At 35.4% G+C, this 14,035-nt stretch overlaps 2 long non-coding RNA genes across 2 annotated transcripts in view; both read right to left on the bottom strand.

The window, feature by feature from the left end:
- The window catches only part of LOC110351974 (uncharacterized), a 221,914-nt gene that overhangs the window by 126,534 nt on the left and 81,345 nt on the right, over positions 1–14,035 (bottom strand). The window lies entirely within an intron of this gene.
- On the bottom strand, positions 5,988–13,398 carry LOC119716921 (uncharacterized). Its single transcript, XR_005265738.2, has 3 exons — positions 12,986–13,398; positions 11,097–11,224; positions 5,988–6,573 (listed from the first exon to the last, which is right to left on the bottom strand). It is a non-coding gene; the product is annotated as an uncharacterized lncRNA (long non-coding RNA).

Here is a 14,035-nt window from a genome sequence, read left to right as displayed (position 1 = left end):
GTGGGAAATTGTGAAAAAAATAAAAATAAAATGTAAAAAGGATAGAAAAAAAAAAGCGTAGCCCCAGTTCAACCAGAAATGCATGCTATATAAATTCTGAATTTTGGCCAGCTTTAATTTTTATTTGGCATATGCAAATAACCCTCTCTCCTTCCTTGGTGCAGGATAAAAGAGGATTAGTACCAGATGGCCTTTCAGGCACGAAGTGGCAAACCGGAAGACCTGAACATGCTGTACCAAGTGCCAGAACAGCCCACTTACTGCAGGACTATTTTCCCTGCCTGTTCTGAGCCATTTAGGATACTGCTGTTTGATATAGTATTACAGTCAAAGTAAAGTAAAAAAGAAGCAGACTTTAAGAACCACCCACATCACAGGTGTCTTGCAGCTGAGTTGTAAAAGGTCTCATCAGATTTCACCTTTTGTATCCTCACATAGTATTTCTTTCTTTACTAGAATTTGGATAAGAATTTAAAGAATATAAAGAACATATATGATCCCTCTTGTGTTAATAGAGTTTTTAATCTGTTTATACCCTCAAAAATGTTAAGAGATCTAGCAATATTCTGCTAATAAGTATCTGTAGGCTTCCTACTTCTTCTCACATACACCACCTTACAAATGTGACTTTGCAGTACTGGTGTTTTAGTGCAGCTTTCCACATAAATCACCTGAAAATGTAAGTGCAATTTAAATGTTGGTATGTTTACCTCTGGTGAATGGTTGGTATGTTTACCTCTTTGCATATGGTAAAACAGACATAGGTAAAAGCTAGCACTAGTGTATTGTCCTGTTTTTTAACAGTTCTTCAATCAGTTCTCCAATAATTCCTTTAAAAACTGTTATTCCCTAAGGCTTAGCATAAAATTGAGGAAAAGTAATAAAATCTTATTTATGAAACTGCTCTAAAGCTTGAAGAATCTACATATTGTCAGGTAATAAAGTATTAAAAGAAAAAATCCAAAACACCAAATTCTAAGTGTAAGAAACTGCAACAAAAATCAGTTCTCATTCCCACAAGAGCACAATGGAAACATCTTCAGCTCTCCAATTATTTTGACAACATCTAAAAACCCTATAAAATATATATAAAAATGAGATTTTTACTGGATAATTTTGAAGGAAACTATTTTATTTCTTGTTTTCTGACAATACCACTACTCTGCGGAAGCCTCACTGAGCACTTACTAGAAGCGGTCTATAGCTCATCTCACATATTTGCACAAATCATGATGCACTGTCTGTAACAAATAATACATAAGCATTATTCACTTTCCAATTAGCTTAGACTACCTACAAATTCATGGTTCTCAGGAAACAAATCAGTGTAAGCAATCCCTTTTAATTATGAGCAGCATCACAGCAACTTCAGTGATTGCTATATTTTCTCTCCAGCAATTGTCTCAGGTCATAGATAACAATAGATAATAGATGTGAAGGCCTGATTGAAGACAACAAAAACCAATATGAAACACTAGACATCATCATATGTAACAGTGCCATCTGGTGACCACTACCTATGAAGTGAGCTTCCTCATTTCTAATTTAAAAGTCCAAAACTCGCTTCCCACACGACTTATGGTTTCTCTAGTCCCAGTTGCCTATGCACTTTTATCTCTCAGAAGTCACAAATCCATCTAGAAGAGACCTACCTAAGAAGCGGGAAAGGAGAAACTGCAGCGATGGTAGGTTCAGCAACTACATTAATGGTTTCTCTCCCCAGCCTTAGATTTCCAGGAGAGAAAAAGGATGCTCAAATGGTTCCAAGCATGAAGCACACAACTGTTCTGTTGAGCTACAAAACTCAGGCTTTGCTCAGAGTATCATACTTAGAAAGTAGCAAAACATCAAACCAGTTATAACTTGCTCTTTTGTCAAGAGATACTACTTAAAACAAAGAGATGACTCTTCAAAGTGCTTCCTAGGTGAATAATTACTCCTTTCTGAAGCATGCTCTTGATTTTAAGATGATGAATTTCATACCATATTGCTTCCTAGTCAAAACAAGATTTCATTATCAAGATTCCTGCACAATTACCTTAGCTTACAAATTCAAGATGTTTCACATTTTCATACACCAACAGCGACAACAGCCAGAAAATAAAAACCATGGTCCAATTCCCCAGTGACTTTCTTATGTGAACCATAAATAAGGAATATGAGATGGACAGAAAACAACTAAACATTTTTATAAACCTAGAGAAACCTGCAGGGTAATAGGGGAAATGTCTGTTGTTTTGACTGACTACAAAACTTACTAAAGTATATATTATGTACAAACTACAAACATAAAAAGACATTAAAGAAAAGAAAAAAATATTAGTTTAGTGTTGTCTTTTGCTTTCCAAAGAAAGCTTCACTTTCCAAAACTGAGAGTTGTGATTTCTCATCCCCTTTATAGGGCTACCTTTAAGCTTTTCTGTTAATCACAGTTTCTCTTTCTGTAACTTTCTCATCCAAAAAAAATGTAGTTCCCAAAAGGGATGAATTCAAACAATTTTGAAGCCACTTAATGTTCAACACAGAAAGTACAGACATAGTTGTGATGTCTGTGACTTCAATTTCTGCACAGCTCTGGCCCTGTTCTGAACAAACCTACACTGAAATCTATCAATCACAGAATCGTCTAGGTTGGAAAAGACCTCCAAGATCACCGAGTCCAACCTCTGACCTAACACTAACAAGTCATTTATTTCACGTCATTTTAAGATAATAATTTTAAATGGAAGGTACATCCAGATATTCAACCCACAGATTGTATGGTGTAATGTTTATGACCAAAGTATTTCTGAAAAAACATCTGAAATACTGAGAATTTTATTTTTCTTTGAAATAATTTCACCATAATTTATAAAATATCCAGACTTTACTTAGCTCAACACAATAGTCATAAAGCAACAGAGAACTTAAACATCACCTACAGGCCTGGGAAAAAAGAAATGCAGGACTGCTGCTGCAACAACAACAACCTTGAGAGCATCTGAACCTGGGATTTGGATAAATGCATTATAGCAAGCGAAGACGGATGACAACCTTGGATCTAAAACCAGTTCAAATTCTGAATTCTGGACAAAGTTGTAACATTCAGAACTGTCTCTCTCTCTCTCTCTTTCTCTCTCTCTCTCTCACACACACACACACACACACAGGCCAATGCACATGGGCTGCTTCCACAGTACTGGGACCCATGTTTCCTGTTTTCTCACTTCCATGTGAAGTTTAATATGATGATGGTTTCCATTTTTAGTGAGCAATTTTCTGAACTACTATTCAGATCTGAATCATCTGTAAATAAAGATGCCTTTAGCTTGGCATCAGCTATTTTCTCTGCAGCACTAGACTTTGTTCTTGCCCTAATGACTTCTCAGACATAATTTTCCCCAGATTCTGATAATACTAAATTTAGATCACAACAGATATTTTTTATTACATTCTATGGCATCTTTGCACCACAACCATTGCCTTATACTATCTGCACTGAGTACCATTCCTTTACTCCCACAGCTATTTTTTCCAAGAGCGGTCTAACATCTAATTACATGAGCTAATAAGTAGGAAAATATATATATTTTTAAGATACTTATCATATGTTAATACAGTTACATTGTTAAACAAATTTCACCTACTTTCATTCATATTTTTACTTCAAAAAGTAACTGAAATCTGATCTTTTATTATCATTTTCATACAAGGTTAGAGACTTAAATACATCAGATCTCTCTTTTAGGCTGGAAAAATCAGAACAAAATAAATTATTTCCAAGACTTAAGCCAAAATCTAGAAATCTTACAATTTTTAGTAATATCAGCTTTTTTTTTAAATAAATGCAAACAGGTAACATGAAAACTTAGAACTCACCTGACATTCTCTCCCCACGGTGATCGTTGTGAGAAATTAGAGGTAATTTATCAGACAAAATTAGGTAAACCCAAAACATTTAAATAATTAACAAGGCAGAATTAACAAACATTTTCCTCCAGCTGTTCTGGGGTTTTATTTATTTTCTAAAAGACTCATCAACATAATACCTCAACATCTTTCGGTAATACATTGAACCTATGTCTACACCAGGCACACTTCCCAGTTCCCAGGACCATGGTGCCACCTCACATCCATGAGACAAGACCTATCCCACAGATGCTGATGCAAGGTTATGTGCCCTCTCCTTCTTCATACTCTGTGCTGTTTTTGTTTGGTTTTGTTTTGTATAAAACAGTAATTATGCAGACAAAGCTTCTGTCCTATTCCATATTAGACGAAAGGAGAGCCAGTGTTCATGCACAGAAAGCACCTGCCTCACACATTAGACAAAGCTGAAAACGGATCAGCTGCATCTGGCTCTGTTTGGTTTTTAACGATTTATACGTGTAATATTTTTGCAATGCTATTGCTCGATTTTCCACATGCTCTTTTATTAGCAACATCAAAGCTAATTTCCTATATGTTTCCTATAAATGTTTTGTACAGTTCATGTTCTTGGCTTTTTTTCTTTATGTTTGTCTTGTGTTGTTCTTGTGATAGTAAGGCAAAGCAAAGATTATTTGAAGGAAGCAATAAAAAATTGGGTGCTTTTTTGGTTAAGTCTGAGTATATTGAGATAATAAGGAAATAAGAAAATCTCAGAAGACAAAAATACCCCATCTGTGAATCCAGTGACCATAAAACAGAGTTTTGTTCCATGTTTCACCCTGCATTTGATGACTTTTTTTTTTTTTTTTTATAAACAATTTTAAACTTGACCAAAACATTAATTATTTCTATCTTCTACAGTTAGGTCAGATAAAAAGACCACTCAAGTCAAGGGCTTGTTTTTTTAAAATATAATTCAAAGGGCTCTGAATCAGTCTCCAAGTAATATTTTGCTCTGACATGTTTCGCTACTATATTGTTTTCTTTCAGGCTACTTGGCAATAACTGTTCTTTTATAATTACAGTTCTCTTTTTGCAAAGACCAATTTTTATTCTTACCCTCCTAGCTTATTTGTACTATGCACCCAGCCTGTCCACTTGTCTTTTCTTATTATCAATAACTTTGCCAATTCTACCTGTTAGTAGGACCACTAAGATAGATTTATTATCTGTTGACCAGTTTACTTCAGAAAACAGATGAAAATGTATATTCGGATTGTTCACAGACCAATAGCCATATTTGCACAAACTTATCCTTTTGCTTCTCAAGGCTTCTCATTTTTATCAATTCATTAACTGAAGAGCTCTTTGAAAATGATCAGCAGCAAGGCAGCCAATTTAGCCAAACTCTTAAATCACTCAAACATTAACATTTGAACACCCTATTTCTGTCAATTAGATGGTACTAAGCTCTGAGAAAATTGATTTTAATAACTTACTCTTAATTTTTTTCAATTCCAAAATTGGAAGAACAGCATGGGGCAATAATAAATAAATAAATAAAAAGTTCAAGTGGGAGAAGGAAGGAAAAAAAAAAAACCTTCTCTCAAATTTTGCAATGATTAAATTTCGTGAATCCACTGAACAGAACTCCACTCCATTCGTCTGCCCAAGATGTTGGCATCTGGAATAAACTAGCTGTGTGGGCAGTCCCTGCAGAGAGCACTGGGAGAAAAGCACCTTTTGACAGTGAACTTTTCCAACTCTGTACATACCTATAATTGACTCAAAAGGTTAAATTCAAGCAAGATACATCCTCCTCTACTGATTTTTGTACTGGCAGTTCATAATGTCGTGTTTGGCACTATGTGGCTACTCTGTGAAATCCATCCTACAGTAGTTAAAAAAAAAATCAATCATGTATTCCAGTCCAATAACCCATCCTTGCCTGCAAAACATTTCCTTTTTCCTTTCTCTACAAACATGTCATAATCAGCATAATGGCTGCATGCTCACTCTGTTTCTAAGTAAATGTTTTATTCCAGTAATTCTCAGTCCATGGAAACATAAGTGTTTCAGAACACAACTCAATTCTTGATAGACACAATAAATCTTTCTCTGTCTTTTCTTTTGCCAGTATTCTCATCAGTGTGTTTTTGATCAGACCTAACTCACAGCACTTTTATGATTTTTTTCCTGAACTGGTTTATTTCCGCTGTAATTAAGCTTTTTTCCTCTTTGAGGTTCTAAGACTCCCACTATTCAGTAAAATTGATGGTATCCACACTACTTCAGACTGATATTGATCTCAAGGATTTCCATTTATTTTCCAGATTTTTTTTTTTTTTTGCCGAGTTGCTACCTAGTCAAGCTATGTTTTTATATCCAACTAAATATTTGTATTAAAGGGAGCCATTTCAACAAGGAGCATTGGCAGGTACTTCACTATTTCTATTTTTGTCTGTAATCTGTGCTGTGCTAGTCAAAATAATAAAACAATGACTCCCTTATAATAGCAAACCTGAGGTGTCTACAAAGTAAGTTTTCATTCCTTGGCAAAGTCAATACAAGATTTCAAGATTCTCAGGGAGTTGCAGGAAGAGGTTATCACTTACTAGGTGTCCAAGCAATACCCCAAAGATTTGCACATTAAAAGCAATATGGAATTCTGCATCTTGGCCCCTCCTCAAGGTCTCTGCATCCATGCAGTGGGAGAGACACGTACTAAAAGAAAAGAGAATTAATATTTTAGGATATTGGTAAAGGGACCTTGATGATTTCACTAAATCTCATTTGAGAAACTTCCATTACTGAAGAAGAGGATGATTACTCTAAGTATTGTATTCTTTAAATAGTCTGATCAATTCTAAAGAATAAATCATATGTTTTGTGGTATAGATGGAAGAACAAAGGCAACCTTACAAAAGCAAGAGGTGCTTCTTTCTCTACTGATCAATTCAACTTCCCCCCAAATCCACAACCAATGAAGTGCAGTTATCTTCAGGTAACATTTTCAATAAATGATTATCCTAAAGTAGAGAAGAGTACATAAACAACCATATCTTCCATCTTTCTAGGTTCCTCCTTTTAAAAGACCTGGTAGAGACCGCACTAGACCTCGACACAAGTAATCATGATAGACAATCAACATGTTGTACATGTAAAGCCTTACAATGTGATTTATAAGAATTCATATATCAGAGCTTTCTTTGATGTGTTCAGCAAATAAAGTTCTCAATGGATGGCATCACAGTTAGCAAAACAGTGTCAAACAGAACAAGCACTCCAGATAACTGGTCTAAACTATATTTATTGCTATACTTTCATGTTATAATATTTAAACTATGCTATGATCACCAGTTACCAGTTTCTGAAATCAGGTAGTCATCAGATAGCAGAAGCTTAACTTTATTCATGCAGCACCTGCATTGCTTCCTTGAAGAAGGAACTTGATAGAATTTTTTAAATTAAACATGCTACAGCATAAGGAAATATCTTTCAGCTTGGTCTCAGAGGATAATTTAGCTAAGGTTCAGACTTCAAACTGTTATGTAACACTGAACATGAAACATGAACACTGTTGAAATTCTTATTCATTCAACATGAAATTCTCTTACGATGGGTGGCTTAAGAACAAACAATGAATTCAGCTTCTCCAAGTCCTCCCAGTTCTTTTAGTTTTAATCAATAAAAAAAAAAAAAAAGTACCCTGAAATAGTTGAACATGAAGGACTTGCTCCACAGCAAGGAGAGCTTTTGTCTGACTCCAGTAGCAGTGGAAATCAGGACTCACAATCTTATATGTTGTCAAACAACAAACTTTCTGAAATGCAGTATCTTAGCCATAAGATACTGCATTAAGCTTGGAAAAAAAAAAAAAAAAAAAAAAAAAAGGCTAAATTCTAGTGTTATCCCAATGAACTTGGCCTTATTAACCACAGATCAGCTTTTGAGTTGATTCTCAGCCTTGCCAAGAATCATTGACAAGTTATCATCTGAATCTGACTGAGCTGCTGAGGGTAAAGCTGTGTGGGAGGCAGTTAAAACGGCTGCTGCCTTGATCAACTGTCATCCTGAGAAAGTTACACAGTTCTCCAATGTTTTCTGATAAGTGTTATGCCAGACATCCCAGAAATGCAACTCAAAACCTTGATTTATTTTTCCTTTCACTACCCTAAAAGCTGCACAACCTTTATTAACCTGGTGTGATGATTACAAGACTATTTTAGCAGATCAGTCAACAGTGTGGAGGTATGTTCAAGAAGCATTTCCCCACATATTTCTTCCTGTATACCTTAGACTATAATTCTAACTTTATTAAGAGCTATTCCACTTCAAAATAAAAAGTCTAACTTTGCATATCAATGTCTAAGTTGTTCTGATACTTAAATCATACATTTGAACCGAAAGACAAATGTGATACTAATAAAGCTGAGCATTTCACAGAATAAAAAATTATCTATGGGATACATGAATTAGAAGCAATATGTTGTGTAGGAAGAGATTTATTTTAAAGACAGACTGCCCTTAACTATCTGCATGTAGTTAATCCTAATTTATATAATGTGTATGGGAAGCTGTTATCTTGTTTGAACCACCTTCAGAGACTCGAAACTAGTCTTCCAGTCATATAAGCAAGCTCCCTTGGGTGTTACATAAAAGCAATAGTCCCTAACTCTAATCAGAGCACCAAAGACAGTCCCGATAGCACAGGCAGAGCAGTGCTTAGACACAAGCTCAAGTTCTCAGTCTCTCAAGGATGTAACAGAAAGCCCTAATGACAAGTCTACATGCTTTTACTGCAGTTTGTTCTATAGCTACATTTCAACTTTTACATACCTAAATCAATGATTGGGAACTCAAATGTGTGTCTACTGAATACTATAATTGGACAGTAATGTCAGATTCTGAGTTTGACCAGAAGTTTTACCCTGGAGCCAAGAAACTCAGGGGTAAAATTTCACAAATTGGCAGTTTTTGACATTAAAATGATCGTCAAAAATAAATAAATATGACAAATAAAGATGAATGTTCCAAAAGACCACATAGATCTTTCTGCTTAATAAACTGCTAAGGACCAATTGAAAGGAACAATAGATGTTTAAAAACAAGAATGTGATGAAAATATTGGAATGCTGTAGATATTGACATGCCAAAACAATTAGATCTTAACAAGGCTGTGAAGAGAGGGTTAAGAAAGACTGGATTGAGCCACTAGAGACCTAACAGAGAGAAAAGAAAAATGGAAGGACAAACATTTTCAAAGTCATGAACATCTGAATATTTTTATGATTTTTATGTATGCTAATTCCCTGTGTCCACAGGAGGAAAAAAAAAAAAGTAATTACAAAAGCATAATTTATTGCTTTTAACTGTTTTCAGATATCTCATTAGTAAAGAAAATGGCAGAAGTAATGTGACAAAACTACAGCATAAAGTAAGAAGTTTTCATGGCCAATGGGGCTTGATTTTTGTGGGTACTGCACACCTCACATTACTCACCCTGTGAGGTAGGTGTAGGTTCTCAGCTATGGTAAAACCCTGTTCACAATTTTACCTACTGTATTTCCCAGGATCAAAACTTCATGTATGCTGACTCCAATATTCTCCCCCTAGTATGTCATCAAGAACGTGTTGTATTTTCCTGTGAAACACCTCAGGTGCCAAACACAACCTAAATGGCAGTTTGAGGAAACTGTGCCTCATAGGGGGATGGATGTTGAATGTGTGCAAACACGTGCTCTGTTTTTGTAAGGGCACCAGCCAGATCCCTGCTGATGCATCAAGTGCAGAAAAATATTTGGCACCAGTCTCCAGCCCAAAAATTTATCCCGTTGTAGGTAGTGGAAAAATGTGCCGTTTTCAGTTATTCAGTTCTATTGGGCCTATGCATAAATGAAGCATTCTGTCTTTCTTGTGTAAAGGCCAGTAAATCTATCTGCTTCTCTGGTGCTTCTAGGATAGTGAGGCCCAGAGGCTTGAACCTTTCCTACTTGTATTTTAGTCTCTACTAAAACTGAGAGATACTTGCCAACAAGAATGAATCAGGGGTGTGAAGGCTGTGCATGGGGGTGTCTTTGTGTTCTAAGTGCAGGCCCTAATCTTTGCTTTTTAAATAAACCCAGTCTGCTCTTTAAAAGCTCCTCACTAGTCTCCCACAGTTCCAATGAGTTTCAGTTCTGGTAGAGTTTTTAAGCACCTATTCTGTAACTCAGACTAATCTCTTGTTTTATTCTGCAAAACTTTTAGTATGAGGGACTCATTCAGAGGCAAAGTACCTAACAGAAGTCTAGTTCACTAGTTTAATGCAAGAAAGGCCATACTTCTATATGAGTCATTCACACTGGTTCAACATAACACCTTTTGAAAAGTACCGTTTGTCTGAAGGAGAAACCCAGTGACAACAGATACAAGAACAGGCACTCAAATTCCATCTTGGAGATTAAGGCCTGAGCTCACCCAGGGATTCCAGCTTTAACACTCATGGTTTTACCATTTTTTGGTACCAACGTCAATTATATTTCAGTCATGCTGTGAGGCCTCAGCCATCCTGAAGCCCTTCCAGGCTCATGTAATAACTGTAAACATATTTCAGAAATGTATATTTGTACTTTAAAACTTAAATCTATTCAAATATAACACATTGTATTTCATTAATTTCCAGTAAAAACAAAATAAATGTGTCTCAATACGCTGAGGTTTTTTTCTTAAGTGCTGAGAATCTTTTAGCTGACATCTCTATAACAAACTTTAATAAAAAATTAGAAGTCTACTTGATAAATGCTTGGAACAAATATAAGCAGTGAAGAGACAATTTCCTTTTTGTTTTACATGAAGCAGCAGAATGCAAGACCTTCCAAATAACAGAAGAATGTTTATTGCCTCCCTTCATCAGGATTGTTATGGGAAGAAAGACACATTTCTCTTCAGTATCTCATGGTGAAGAGACACAGAAAGACTGTTAGGGGCCTTCTGACACAAAGGTTGAAACAGCTGTTTTATTGGAATACTGAAGAGAAGCAAAATTTAGGATATCTTGAAATTTACTGAGGTAAATAACAAAGCACATACAAATTAAGGAACCAAGTTTCTCCTAGCTCAGCTCTCTCCAAGTCATGCTGTAGTGAAGAACATATTTTTACTCTCACAGAATGAGCTACTTCACCAAACACAACCCTCAGCATGTTTCCATTGAAAACAATGTCCTAACAGAAGATGAAAGAATATGGATAGCAGAAGAATCTCACCTCTTTCCAGGAATCATCCAGATTTATAGTGCACAAAGTGACCACCATCACAAGTTTTAGCACCAGAAAAGCAGAAAGCTTCTGACTGAGCAGGAACCTGAAGGAGGGACCTTTCCTTAATTAACCCCCTACGGAGACGAGAGGACCATATGATCAAAAACTAGCTTTTCCCTATCTTCACAACATAAGGCAAGTCATCTGTAGCATTCAAAGAGAAGCAAATTAATGCTGTACTAGGCCAGATAATAAAAAGCAGGAACTGAATATTCCCTATTGTCAATCTTAAATCTTCTTAAAATTGAGACACATTAATGAGCAGATTGTTATTTTGGCAAAATTATTCTAAATTATTATCCTATGTTTATAATGAGATTTATTATTCTGGGTACCCTTTAATTACAGATATTGTCTTACGGCTTGCAGTTTCAAGGTTTGAATAGGCAATCCATTTTTGTACTAGGAAGATAAGAACTTCCCTCTTTTGGTTAAGTACTCATACCCATTGTAGCATAACTCCCAACAAGGAGCGGAATACTTAATGGTAAAATTAGCTGTGATTCATTACTACATTATGGTTTTCACTCCTGCTGTCTCATCAGTGATGCACTCGTGATTCGAATGTTCATTTTTTATGGACAGAAATGAAACTGACAGTATGAGCAATCTTTTCATTAAGATACACTGTCATAGGTAAACGCACAGATATGTGGAAAAACACAGCCTTTCTTCACAGCAGACATGGGTAGTCATCTGTACTGCAATTTTGATTGTCTTACTTCATCTATTACCTTTTTTTTTTCCCCTCCCCTGATTGAATTGCATCCAGTGAAGTTTAAAAATTCAGTTCCCAAACAACCCATTTCCACAGTTTCATCTCTCTGTACAAAGTCTTAAATTCATGTTCAAAATACATTATTTCGTAACAGTCTAGGTAAGGAAAAGTAGGATTTTTTCTCCCATTTTCAGCTAGTGTATCTAGCAGCTTTATTAAGCAGCCTCTAATGCATTAAAAAAAAAAAAAAAAAAAAAAAACTGACATCAAGGGATGGAAATATTATAAGGATAAGGTTTGGCTGCTGTGATGTGTTTTAGATTAAAAATCACCATGCATATGTCATTTAAATGTGACTAGTACTCTTTAGGTTGGAAACAGGTTTCTCTAGAAATAGCTGATGGAGAGGGGAAAAAATGAAACCTGGCAAACAAAAAATTGGCTTTCTTAAGAACTATTAATAAGATATCCGATGAGAAGGGCATTTGTCTGCAGAACTGGGTAAATATGAAGTATTTCCACCATTAATTTTTTCATACAGTAAATCACTAAAACATAAACCAGTATCAGAAAAATACTCCAGAGCTAACACATCTCTGGTCCAAAATCAGTTGGTAAAAGTAACTTAATAATTATACCTCTTACAAATATTTTTATGTTCTAGCTAAGAACTGTTTTTAAAATGCTTCAGAAAGGCAAACAGCCATACAAACACTTTACTGCATGAAGTGCCAACTGAAACAAGCATGTAATAACTTTGTGAAATTACATTATCTGACACATTTCAAAAGCTTATTCAGGTGCTTATTTAAGCCCATAAAACCTGTAGGGAAATAAAGACAGAATGACATTTCAGTCAGCTTAACATAACATTTTTCTAGTGAAATTGCATAGCAACATATTAGATGCCGAAAAAAAATGTCAGCAGTAAAAACAAATGCCAGTAAGCTAAATGCTTTTGTGGAAAAAATAATGCAGCTACTATTAAGGTAACATCAGCATGTTATAAAGGCATGACAGTCTTAAAAGCAATTTACATTGTCAAATATATGCAATGAAAATACCAAAAAGTATCTTCTACACTCTAAAATGAGAAAACAAGGCAGTTTATACCCACATGCCGTGTGAAATCCACGTCTCAGATTGTTCTGCCAATACATACAATTTGGAGGAAACCACCGAACTTTTCATTATGCTGTGAACAAGCAGTCAACAAGAATCTCATTGTCAGATCTTTTCATAGACAAAATAAACATTCATCAACACAACTTAGTCATCAATTTACACACTGAAATGAGACATTCCACTCTACATAGTGTGATTTCTGATACAAAACAAAAATAAAACAAACAAAAAAAAAGACAGATAGTAAACACGAATTGGCTGTCTGAAAGGTCTTGTTCATATCTAACTGAAGTTGTTTCAGTGACAAAGATACCAAGACAAAGAATCACCCTCCCCATGACCCAGTTTGTCTGCACTTTAAATCAGATCAGACTACACAGATAAAGGTATACTTTAAGGCAAGAAATGAAGGGGAAAAAAAAAGTTGTGGTTCTAAATATCACAAAGAAAATATAAGAGACAACACTATTCAAAACCCATAGAGAACAAAAATCATGAAGTTTTAGTCATCTGTTTTCCATAACTTAGTAACAGTCACCCATATATTCTTTTCACACCCAGAAGTGCCACTGAAGTTGCACAAAAAGGACTGTCAGATCAAGATTGAGATGCTAAATGATTCACAGTTGGAAAAATACAAGTAGAATAAGCACTTAACCATCTGAAATTTTATTTTTCCATTCTCTCCCAAACATGCAACATGCTCTTCCAAATCTATTTCCCAAACCATTCTTTACCCATTATACTATTTCCCAGGAGAAACATCTGTTGCCTTGGCTAAGAAAAAAATAAGATGGAAAAGAAACCAGTGAGAGATGAAAGTTAACTGTCTTTGATAGTTACATCTCTGGACACATATGAATGGCAATATGATCTCCTTGATGCAGTCCACCTCTCTATATACTTCACAGTCACCTTTAATTCTTCTTATATATTTCACTTGTATTATGTTTCAGCAGTGTCTGCTTCTTAAACTCAGTACAAGTGGAATTTAGGTGGAGCTCACAGCAGTACTGATGCCTTGGGTTGCAAGTCGTCTAGC

The sequence above is a fragment of the Anas platyrhynchos genome, chromosome 4, assembly GCF_047663525.1.
Source record: "Anas platyrhynchos isolate ZD024472 breed Pekin duck chromosome 4, IASCAAS_PekinDuck_T2T, whole genome shotgun sequence".
Classification (NCBI taxonomy): Eukaryota; Metazoa; Chordata; class Aves; order Anseriformes; family Anatidae; genus Anas; species Anas platyrhynchos.
Note: the sequence above shows the minus strand (reverse complement) of the source record. Positions and strands in the feature narration are given on the sequence as shown.